The 12,632-nt window shown below is 42.3% G+C and overlaps 1 protein-coding gene across 1 annotated transcript in view; it reads right to left on the bottom strand.

Annotated features, from left to right (window-relative positions):
- txnrd2.2 (thioredoxin reductase 2, tandem duplicate 2) overlaps nucleotides 1–12,632 on the bottom strand; it is a 375,099-nt gene that overhangs the window by 187,045 nt on the left and 175,422 nt on the right. The gene's annotated exons all lie outside the window — the stretch shown is intronic.

Below are 12,632 nucleotides of genomic sequence, written 5' to 3' on the forward strand. Positions count from 1 at the left end.
CATAATTAAAATTGTTATATACTGCCAGGTTATACTGTGTGCACCCAGAATGAACAAAACACCTCTTGATAGTTTAGTATCTAAGAATATAGTTATGTAATGTATATTGTGCTTCACAAGTCGAATAAGTTTAAATGTCCTCGGGCTTTTAACAAATCATTAAACTCATAAACTCTCGCTATGAGGCAAAGGCTGCGCGTCTGCACGTTTATTTCAAAAGAAAAGCTACCGAGTTCAAAGCTCTCTTCAAAGTTGTAACTATTTTCGCAACGATGCATGAGATTTTTGTATGTTTAATCATGGCTTATGTGGTGATAACAAGTTGGAACTTTTGTGAAAGCCAATGAACAACAATATGTTTACAATTTCATGACTTAATTTAACTCAAAAAGTTGTTTATTTTGTGCCTTTGATCTTGATGTTTCTGGAATTACAGTGTGTATTTTTCACGTCAGTTTTCACGTGTTTTGTCTTATAGAGAAAGGAAGAAAGGTGCAGGGAGGCAGAGTGTTGAAGCAAAGGGGAGCACAGGGAGCGTGGGTGTTATGGCTCCACAGGGTGCACTGGTGTAAGAGTGATTCAGATGAGCCTCTAAGTGCTTAAATCTGCCAAGAGCTCAAAGACTGTCATGGCTGCATATTTATTAGTCTAAATCCCAAATGGCAGCTGTTCAGGGACTTGTCAAAGAGAAAACCTGAGAGTATTTACTTTCCCTCAGAGCACAATGCATTTATTTGGATCTGTTAAGCAGCGTCACTTACTGCATGCACTGTATCATATTAATGAAGACAACAATGTGTGTAATGTAAATGAGTTACAAGCCCTAATTTTTACATTTATGTTTTATAATATACTTGACACTGTATAGCAGGGGTCTCCTGGGGGCCAAATTATATAGGGGTTGTATTGCTGGGGTCCATAAACAAAAGTTCCAGTAAAATGATTTGGATTGGGGTGAATGCTGTTGCGGAAATGTTTTCAATAAATGAATAATAATGAGCCTGATAGGACTGTAGCCTCATATAAACGGCTTACACTTCTATTGCACTACAAGTTTCTACTACACTGTAGTCATTACTCGGTGGTGGCTATAATGTGTTGTTTATGTCCTGATTTCTAATTATGTCAGTGCCCTCTGCTGGACACGTGTGGAATCTTTCCTTCTTCTTTTTTTATTAAAGCTGCCCTCTAGTGGCTGGAGTGAGCCTTCTGGTCATTTCTGTAAAAATCCGTAACTCCGCACAGGAATGGGCTAGAGCAGGCATAGCCAAAGTGTGGCCTGGGGGCCAAATGCGGCCCTCAGACCAATGTTTGGCCGCCATCAGGCTTCTTTTTTTTTTGGCATACATCACCAGATACTGTACTTTTTACTGCAATCTTAATAATTCCACACAATTAACACCTCAAAAAGTAACATTTATTGTGAGACAGAGCTAGCATTATGGTTCCAAGCCTAAATAATTATGTGGGGCACGGTTTAACCTCTCTTAAATACAACCAGTTGAATGGTTGAATGCACTGACCACCGATATGTGGCCGTCCATACTTAATACATGTCAATGTGCAGCTCTCGGTGAAAAAGGTTTGGACACCCCTGGGCTAGAGACTTTTTGGGGACATACTTTGAATTTGTGCTCTACAAGTCGCGGGTCGGATTGAATCATCTCGTGGGCCGGAAGTGGCCCATGGGCCGCCTGCTGGAGACATCTGCTGCATAGGCTCTGATCAAGAGAGGCATTTTATTTTTCTTGGTAGCAGATAACGTCATTCTTATAACAGTTCAGGCTTTTATGTCAGTGACTGTGACAGTGTCTGGCTCTTCAGTTGTGGTCAGAGCTCTGTATAATCAGGTCAATGAGGGGAAATTATCAATCAGGGTGCACTCAGAGATCAAGGGGATCAGCAGCCGCTGATAATTGCATTTAATGTTTCGTTAGAAAAGCCAATGAGGTCATGAACAGTAAATCATGGAAAGTAAAATAATTATATGAGCTCATGTTAGTACATTGTGGAAAATTAAGTTATTTTTCTGAACTCCATCAAATAATAATCCTTTTTGAATTGCAGATTTTGAGCCTGTTAACAACTCCGACACAATGGTTGAGATATGGTTTTCCGAGATGTGATCAGGTAAATGGTTGTGTTCACTTGACATCACAACATACTAAAGAGCCCATAGTTTAAAATGGAGGTGGAGGGCAACTGAAAATTCCATGGCGGTAACTATGGCAACTGTGGTGACTGGCGAATTGCTGATATTTTTGTCTCAGTTTTCGGTTAATATCTCAATTACTGGAAGAATCCACATGAAACAAAAGTTCATTGTCTCCTCTGTCAGCACATTTGAACTAATTTTCTCTGAAAGGCTTCTAAAAGTGGACAATATTCAAAAACATGAGTGTGATGTTGGCCAATAAGAAGAACTTTCAGACATAAAAATAATACGGCGGGTTTGTGAATCCAATCACTATCAAATACTGATAAGGAAAACCATTTGTTCATTTTCGTTTTGGTGATTTCTTACAAAAACTGTATTTCTCCCATTCTAAATTGCGTTTTTTTTACTCATTAATTGTCCGTGAGAGTAAATACGCTGACAGAAAAGACAAAGGGGAAGAGGGATATTGTACATCCAATTACACAGTGGAGATCTTTTTTTTTCACTCAAACTTGGCTGTAAATACTGCTAAAGTGGCACTATACCCCGCAGTTAGCTTTGCCCGTTAGCCTGTTAGCTTCTTCTTTGTGATTCCATTAGTGTGTATTGGGGCCTCCAACCCGGTGCAGGAAAGCTGCAATTGTGGTTTTCTTGCCAGAGACACATTAACACTTGAATTACCCCCAGAGGGACTACGAAAAGGATTTATTAAGGCAAACAAGTTACTTAGTTCTTCTTTAAGTGATGCAGAAATGCTGTTACATAGCAATGTTTAAAGGAATAGGCCACCGTTTTTACATACTGAGATATGTTCTTACCTTAGCTTTGACGAGTTCTTTAGGACCTGTCTGGTCTTCACCCGTGCCTTCAGTCACGTAAACACAGCGCAGACGGCGTTAGCATTTAGCTTCTCCCTCTCTCCACTATAGCTCCAAAACAGGTCAAGAGAGAAGCTACCAAGCTCTTCCACGTTTTCCCTATTTAAATATGGTTACGTGAAGTGTTCCACTACAAAGTATAATTACACAAAATTAAACAATGTGGATTTTCTAAGCGGATAAAAGGGGGAACTATATTGTAAGGCGTAATAATACCATGAGTAGTTTGGCATCCGCACAGTAAAGTGAAGATTACTGCGCGTCTGCGCTGTGTTTACGTGACTGAAGGCACGGGGGAAGATCAGACAGGTCCTAAAGAACTCGTCAAAGCTAAGGTAAGAACATATCTCAGTATGTAAAAACGGTGGCCTATTCCTTTAAAGGGGCTAGATGCAAGTTCGCTATTTTACACTCACTACTGCCACCTCAGGTTATATGTTTAACTGCATCTCCTAGGGGGAAGAAAATACAGAATTTTAACATTTTTAAACTCTGTATTTTTTAAGAAAAAAAAGATCCCCGTACCTTTCCCAATTTTTCCAAGTCATCTTGATTTTCTTTCAAACATAAAATGAGCGCATCAGAATTGTGGTACATGCTGCCATGTTTAGTTAATGGCAACATATTGATGGTCCCGTGATAAATACTGTAAAGTGTGAGAGCAGAAGGATTAACACACAGGATTACTCAAAACTGCAAGAATGATGTGAAATACTCCAGGTGTGTTTTTGATGAGGGAACAATGTTGTAGTTAAAACTTCAAAAAGTCAATTTTGCATGACGTGTTACATTAAAAGATTATATGTTTGCTGTGTGGTGTAGGTAATTAAAAGTATCACCAAAGAAGCTTATTCGCCTGCGAAGTTGTGTCTTTTCCTGGGTCCTGTAACTGCTATATATTACTGTAAGCCTCACAGCCGGTGGTGGTTTATCTGTGGTAATTGCAGTTTTTCTGGCATGTTTTCAGCCCATCTGCTGCTGACGACTCCGGCATGTGGCGCAGGACTATTAGACTCAGTACATATGAGCGCACGTATCAGAGGCTCATAGACACTCAAACAGAGCAGCGCCATTAGACAGGTGGGTAAACAAACATGGACTAGTCTGTCATTTACATAAACACTTCAGAGACAGTGGAGGCAGGCGACTCGGCTACAAGACGACATCGGAACAAATTTGAGCAAGTTTTTATACATCCCTGCGCCGTGAACAGACAACAGCAAAAGGAGAGACAAACAGATCGTTTATTGAGTAAGTAAAAACAACAAATGTTAAAAAAAATAATAATAATGATTACAAAGCTACTTTTCATTTTGAGAATTGACAGTTACATGTGCAGTGACAGTTTGAAAGCGCCTTTTATGGTTTAAATTCACTGCCAAAGGAACAGGTCTGTGCGTTAAATATTCAAATGTAGTGATCTAAATGTACTTTATGTACAATTTCAGTTGACTATAACTAAACTAAAATGTAGGACAATTATTTGACTATATCTTGAGTAAAACTAAATGACATTTTCTTCAAAAGACTAAAACTTAATTAAAATGTGTGTGAACCAACATAGAGTATTATACAGTTCATCACAGTTTGCTGCATTTAAACCCGGGTTTTAAGTTATTAGTATTAATAATAGATAAAAAGATAAGATATGTTTCATTTCCAGCTGAAAGAGTTTATAATAATATGTTTGTCGAGGCTCTCAGTCATACAGGAGTTGTCCATCTTCGTTCTTGAGTCATCTTCTGTACTCTGGAGTTGAAGTGTAGTGAACATTTCGCCTCTCATCCAAAAGTCTTCGTCAGCAACACTAAAGTTGAGCTCAGCCCACAGACTAAATATAGACCACTGAGAGGGATTTAGCTTGGCTCAGTCCCTCCCCTAGCGGTGACTCTCACTTGTGGGTAAACAACTTTGTTGTTCTAAGTCTCGAACTTGCACCTGAGTTTCAGTATGAATGGCCCTACTCTAGGCATGGTGGTGCAGCAGTTAGCGCTCGTGCCTCACACCTCAAAGGTCCCAGGGTCGATTCCCACCTGGACGGGGCCTTTCTGTGTGGAGTTTGCATGTTCTCCCCGTGTCTGTGTAGGTCAGTGGTAGGTTATAACAAAACATGTGCAATAGGTTAATCCTCCAGCCAGGTGTTTCTGACCACCAGCCTGGCTCCACATCATGGAGATGGGTCCCCGAGCGCCCATGCTGGCAGCTCACTGCTCCTACAGGTCGCCCCAGCGACATTGAGGATGGGTTAAATGAAGAGAACAAATTTCTCTACAGAGATGTCTCTACAGAGATTAAGTTAAGTTAAGTTAAGTTAAGTTAAGTTAAGTTAAGTTAAGTTAAGTTAAGTTAAGTTAAGTTAAGTTAAGTTAAGTTAAGTTAAGTTAAGTTAAGTTAACTTAACTTAACTTAACTTAACTTAACTTAACTTAACTTAACTTAACTTAACTTACTCTCAGCTGATCAGTGCTAATTATCTGCCTATTGATCTGTCCTGGGCTGAGTTTCAGCCTCTTTAGCAGGACAGAGCCCTCCAGGCCTGGGGCGCAGAAGGCTGCTGTACAGCCAAGGGATTTGGAGGGATTTTGTTTCTTCCCAAAAATTGCTTCTTTTATAATAATACATTTACAAAAACACCCATTTTGAAAGAAACACTTATTATGTTCTACTACAAAGCAAAGGATCAAACTTGCCCATGGTTTAGTGAAACAGATACATCGAAGCTCAGATTAGACAGACAAATGCAGTGATGGCAGGTAACTGGCTCCATCTGATCCAATTACAGCACATGTTATCCACATTATCATTAACCACATGGCCCTGAAGTGTACATTGAGAACAGCAAGCACAGCACACCGCCGCCATAAAGCATTCGTTCAGTGTTATGCATCACATTAACCTCCGCCTCATTCATATTCTGCTGTGGAGGGTCATATACTGTAGCATACACAGAGCAGGCTCACAAGCATATATAAATACTATACGGAGCCCCGGCCCCAACTATGACTTTGATGAATGGACTTTGAACATTGTATCCTTTAGCTGGGGAAGATTACACACGCGCTTACATATATCTTGCGCGTAAACTGACAAGTGCAGATATATCAACATTAGCCCCAGCATGTATTATAGCATGCAGAGATGTGTAAATACACAGTGAGGGGTCCGGCCTCTGCTGGGGGAAAGCCCTGGTGCTGCTATGATTAATAGGAGGTTGTGCGGGTCCCGCTCTGAACACTATCTTTGGGTCCAACCAAGAAAAATAAGCAAGCAGTCAGCGTACATGACACAGGCAAGAAAAAGTCCCCGGTCGACCAGCCTCCATGCAACACAGCACATACATCATAGCTGCTATTTAGCAAAGTTAAGTGAGCCGTACAGAAAATCAAATGTTGTTCATAATTTTTGAATCTTTTTTTATTGAGCAACACATTGTAGTAATTACCCATGAAAAGTAGCTGTTTCGATCTGGTCGTGATAGGAAGGGATTTAGGGTATTATTCAGCTTTAAAAACTGCCAAGATCTGGTTTGCTTTGGTAATCCATGACAAATAACGACACAGCGAAATGAGAAAACGCAATAAACTTTCCATCAGGAAACATTTGATGGCAATGGCCAAGAATATCCAGCATCTCTGGTCTGATTACAAAACCTATAATATATAACCTAAAATATTTAAAGATAAGATACAACTTTATAAATCTCACACTCACATAGAGCTTGACGAGACTAGCAGACCACCAGAGGGGAAAAGTCTATCTGAACATAGACCTGCGGTAAACATGAAAACCACTGAATCAAGACATGACAACATCACGAAAAAGCCGATCGTGATGGGGATCAGATCAGGGTTCGTTTTTTACGTCATATCAACCAGCACTACATTAAAGGGATGTTTCAGGATTTTTGACATAGGGCCTCATTTCCTAATTACCCAGAGTGTTCTTGATTTCTGGAGATTTATTTATACTGTATATATTGTTAATTCCTGCCGTCCTTGTATTTGAAGAGTTTAGTGGTGCTAGGCTAGTGCTAGGCTAGCGCATGTCTATGGTAACTAGTAGCCTGCTTTAAAAACAGTCTGACCCAACCACAGTGCACCTGAGGAAAATCGCTTATAACACCAGACTACCAATATAAATGTATGTGTTGACTGATAACTTTTTTGAATATAACCATTTTGCATTTATATTTGAGCAGCATCAGCTTCCTGGTTGTAAGCTACGCAGCGGCGGAGTGATCTGCTAGGTTGCCAGATCTAAAGTAGTTTGTTTACCTGCGGCCGGCATTACTGCACGTGGAATTCACAAAGGAGCTTTCAACAAATCAGATGTGGCAACGTTTGGAGGACGACCCGATGATTTTGAAGAGGTTTTTTAATGCAGGCTCCTAGTTACCGTAGACATGGGGTCGGCCCGATGTTCCCCGGGTCCGATGTTCCCCGGGTCCGATGTTCCCCCGTACCTCGGGGAACATCGGACCCTCCGGACGCCGGAGGGCCCGGTGTTCCCCGACCGATGCAAGCAGTGAACACGCCCCCGCCTCTCTCTTCACCGCTTGGCACAGAGCGGCCCTGTACGCGCGGATAATGGAGCAACAAGCGGCTTGGTTTCGCTCATAACTAGCCTACTGATTAGGCTACTTTATAACATACTATAAGTCTTGTAGATCTCGCATTGTAATAGCCTACAACATTTTTGTACAACCTCAGAATAAGAACGTGTCGCAGTTTAGCAACACCAAACTCACCCACAGCCGCTTTTCTTTTTTGTAAACAGATCTCCCCCCGTTTATCCTCGCAACCTGCTTGATTGGTTCGTTGTTATAGCTCGATCGTGCGTAAATCCATGTTTTTTTCTTGTGATTGTCCGTGAGCCCCAGCGTAGTCCATCACGCGGCGCGCGGAGAGCCAAGTGCAGCGGCTCGTGCCATAGCCGCTCCTACCTCTCAGCAAGTCTTTTCTGATGCTGCACTCCAGCCTTATACACATTAAATTAGGGATCTTTTTACGAATGGGGCAACATGCATTGCGTCCTCACTCCTCTCCCAGTGCCGCCGCCTGTCATTGCGCACTGTGCTTTGGCCATCAGACGCTCTGAGAGGCACCACTGAGGCCAGTGAGACCGAATGACGTTGAACTGTATTTGCGCCGCTGTTATTTGACATGAAAACGATCCATAGCCTATATTAAATGAGAACGCTGAGGAAGCGCAGCAAAGGAAAAGTGATCGGGGCTTATGGCACAATTACGCGGCACCGCGGGTGGACCTGTGAACACCCAATTTTGTCCAAGCCCACGGTCCTGATCATTCAGTGTTCACTGCCTCTCCAGGACAGAGACATCTGCGCGGTCTGTACCTTTGTCTGCAGGACGCGCACATCTGGCTGTCTCTGTGCAGATGTTGCATCGTGTACCAGTTCCTTGTGCCTCGACATGTCATCCCTGCTTGCACCCTCCGCTATGACCGGCTCACTACAGGCTAACGTAGTGTTGTGGCATGAGTAGCCTACTTATATTTGCTGATGATTGTTTTACGTTTTGCCTGATGAATGAAGAGCGCTGCATTATGCCTGTGCGTAAGTCTACCCTGATCGCATGCAGCGTTGGCACTTGTATTGACGGGGGAACATCGGGACTTTTTAATATGCGAGGTACCGATGTTCCCGGGGTCCGATGTTCCCCCGTCAATACAAGTGGGGGAACATCGGACCCGGGGAACATCGGAACCGGGGAACATCGGTACGCACCCGTAGACATGTACTAGCCTAGCACTAGCCTAGCACCACTAAGCTCTTCAAATATAAGGACTGCATGAATTTAAAAAAATGCAAAATCTCCAGAAATCAACAACACTCTGGATAACTAAATGAGGCCCTAAGTCAAAAATCCTGAAATATCCCTTTAATACTACCAACAGCAGCTGATAAACAGATTGCTTCCTCAATCTTTTTTTTAAATAATAACTCCTGTGCCAAATCAGGACTACCATGTTAGAGGAGTGGGGATGTTAAGGTTTCTTGTTTGAACGAAAAATTGAGCTTGAGGGGAGATGTCTGTCGAGATGAGAGCAGGGTTATGTGTACAGATCAGTGCAATGTGGACACTGACAAGACTCTTTGTCCTTTTAACTGATGGATGGCCCTCGGTCTGAGACTCAGTGGATATGAGCTCTTGATCTTATCTGTTCTTCATTTCACTTGGACGCCACTGACCGCTCGTTATGAGGCTGGAAACCTGACCAGAGGCGGGCAGTTAAGGAGAAGGAGACTCTGTGATCACCCAAGACAATAGGGATTTCTAGCGTTTTAACATTCAATCACCCAGAAACTTTGGACATTCACTTACACACGGAGAGCAAACTGAGCAGAAAAACTCCTCAGCAGAAGGAATGGGTGGAACAGCTGCCACATCAAGGAACTGGTTTATGGAGCAAAGTGGAAATTCTCCAAGTTGTTCGATTCCAAGAGTTGCACTCGGGGTCCCAAAATAATGAATCAGGAATCAAATAATCAAATAAATTGTTGCATCTATTTTAAATGGTTTGCTGCTTGTGTCCTGTCTTGAATTCATTATTATAGGATGTCTCTCGTTGTCTGTCTGATCATTTTTGGGGTTTGCAGCTTGAAACCTTTGGGAATCCAAACTCTAGGTGAAGTGCATTGTGAAAAGGTTTTGTATGTCAGCATTATGGATGCTACATCTTTGCTATCATAAAGGTTAAATCAGTGGTTCTCAACCTTTATGACTAAATGATAACAAGCCATGACCCAATATAATGTAAAACACTGTTAAACACATTTCCACAGATTATAGTTGATGACAGCATTGAATCAGCCAAATGAGATGGAATTACAATCAAAACATCTTCAACAGACTCAAAAAAAAACTTAGATAAGGGCATGAGCGAGAGGCAAATCTTCTTATTCAATCTCTGACCGTGCAATCAGTCCATCACACTCACTATAAAGTACAACTTCTGACTGACAAACCCAGCAGTCTTTCCCTCTTTACGAAAACTCCACGGGCTGACAAAGACGTCTGCTTAAACTACCTCAAACTCCTGCGGTGACCTCTACCGCGTGCACCCCGTGGCTATAGTGATCCAGCTTCTCCACTTTAGAGTCCGCGTGCTCTGTGCCTCCCAGCCGCTGTCAGTCCCGTGTCAGGCCCCATCCATCACAGAGCACCTCCTTGGGTTCACCTGCAGCCAACTCAGCCAAGACAAGAACCCCTGTCAGTCACTGAGTAATGACAACAGGCCCAGGTCACCTCCACTATTCACTGACGGAGCACAGAGGATGAGGGTCCAAGACTGAGGTGGGACGGGTGGGGCTGAAGGAGATGGGGAAGGTAGAGCTGGGGCAGTGCATAAAGGAAAAGGGCAGACTGTGTGAGATGGGAGGGCAAGGAAATGTGACAGAACAATTACAAATATACTCCAGTCGGTCTAAATAGATTTGGGGTGCCCTCCATTTAGCCGATCTTCTTGTGGCGGTTTGTCCCTGTTCCGGAGATTGGTGTCCCGCACTGGTCAGCTCTTCCACCTCGTCCTTCCTCTTCCTCCTGCGCAGCTCCCTCCGATCCACAGCAGTCATTCACCATCTTCTGGAAAGAGCGTAGCAGACGAATATAATCCCTGTTATTCTCCAGTGATCAAACATTAGTCAGAACAATAGTTAGGGATATATAAGATATGTGTGGCTTAGCTGCGAGTCTTGCCCGAATACCTCCTTGTTTGTCCCATTTTAATTTCCTGTAGTGCCTCTTGTGACACCTCCACAGTGCTGCAGATGTGGGGGGGCTCTTGGTGCCGCTTCAGTGTTTCAGAAGAAGACATCTGTTGGTCTCAAATGTTTTAAGCTCATAACTGTTTACTTTTAAAAAGAAGGGTCCTTCATGGCTAGTACTGCAGTAAAAAAAAAAAAAATCCACTGAAGCTCAAAAACACAGCAAATATGTACAAAAGTATCCAGTCAAACAATGCGTAACACAGAAACTTCAAATGCAGTTTGCAGAAAAATGTCAGAAACCCTGCTGTACCAAGAGAGAGGGAGGTTGCTGCTTGTCTACACGTCACCATGATGTTAGCGCGTAACCAAGGTAATTTTTGTTGGCTGGCTAGATGATTTTTATTAAGCGGTCGGCTGATGAAGTGCATTCAACACATTAGAACTACATTTACTATGAGGCACTGTGGCTGATTTAGCTTTAACTTTAATTAAAAACATGAGTGAAAGGCTGCAAAGTAAAAATGTCGCCCCCTGCGCCCGAGACTTGCTCCATACCATATCTCCCCACCACGGAAAAATATAATCTGTGCATATGGAAATTAGCTTTCTGCCTTAGACTCTTAGTAAATTATTTGGGGCAACCTGACTACACTACTAAACTGCAGCATATTTTTTTATATTATATTTTTATTTCTCCTGAAATGTTTTAAATGCTGTTTTGTCTGGGTTGTTATTTGACTTCCCTACTAATTAAATTGGAACATTTTCTTTTCTAATGCTTTTTTCTAATATGATCTGTATAGAACTTAAAACACAGGTACAACAGCACTCTGGTCGACTGTTGTTTTTAAAGTAGGGCAGACCGGGGCTATTTGTCATGCGGGATAATTTGTCAATTTGCTTTTCATAGCCACACTAGAGGGCGCTGTATGCTGGTACTGATATATAATATGTGTATTGGTATTCCTCTTTTCTTCCAATAATAAAGTCTCATTTGGACTGAAGACATGAGGACTGGACAAATTTGAATGTTTTTTTTTATGGTTTCTCCCAAACTTTAATGTTTGGGTTAATTCTGTAGTGAGAGCTTTCCTTTTGAGCCATAAACAAAAGACACTGAGCTAACATGCTAAAGCTGTTTGCCAGCTAGTTTACGTTGTTGGTAAAGTGGACACTCGGGGTTATTAACTGAGGGGTCATTTGTCACATGGGGAATAAATGGTGGGACTTTTTTTGTGTGTCTAATATGTTTTTCTGATCACTGTATTTTAATATTAGCTTTTATAGAGCCCGTATGTTTGGACTATTTAAGTGAATTTGTAAATTTCCCCTATGAATAAAGTTGGATTGGATTTCTGCTCTGACACTGGTGTTACTGTCCAGAATGTGGTCTGCTGACAGCCCATAGCTGATAGTTCCTGATACCTGAAAAAGTCCTAACAGAAATAAGCAGAAAGGGTGAATTTCAAACTATTACACTTACATCTCTTCTCTATCACTATCCTGAGACAGACCCATCTCGTACGGAAAAATAATCTTCCATGGAGCTGAACACTGACAGCCTCGTAAATAAAGGCGAGGAAACGGTTGAGAGGGCGTCCTCCTGACACACGCTATCTGCTGCCCAGTGGCCTCCTCCAGGGGCGTAAATCAGCAGGACAGGGGACAGACGGCCTGCAGCAGAAAGGAATGCTGGCCCAAACTCAAACCATTTCTCTCCTCTTTGCTCCTCGGGGAAGGATTCTGGCTTTACTGGATTTTTTTTTTTTTTTGTCTGTCATACACTGTCACATTGGTACAGGTACTTTCATTCGGTCCTGAAGGCTTCTGAGTAAAACCCTGTAGTCCTGTGCAGTGGCCAGGGGAG

The sequence above is a fragment of the Gobius niger genome, assembly GCF_951799975.1.
Source record: "Gobius niger genome assembly, chromosome: 1".
In the NCBI taxonomy this organism is placed as follows: Eukaryota; Metazoa; Chordata; class Actinopteri; order Gobiiformes; family Gobiidae; genus Gobius; species Gobius niger.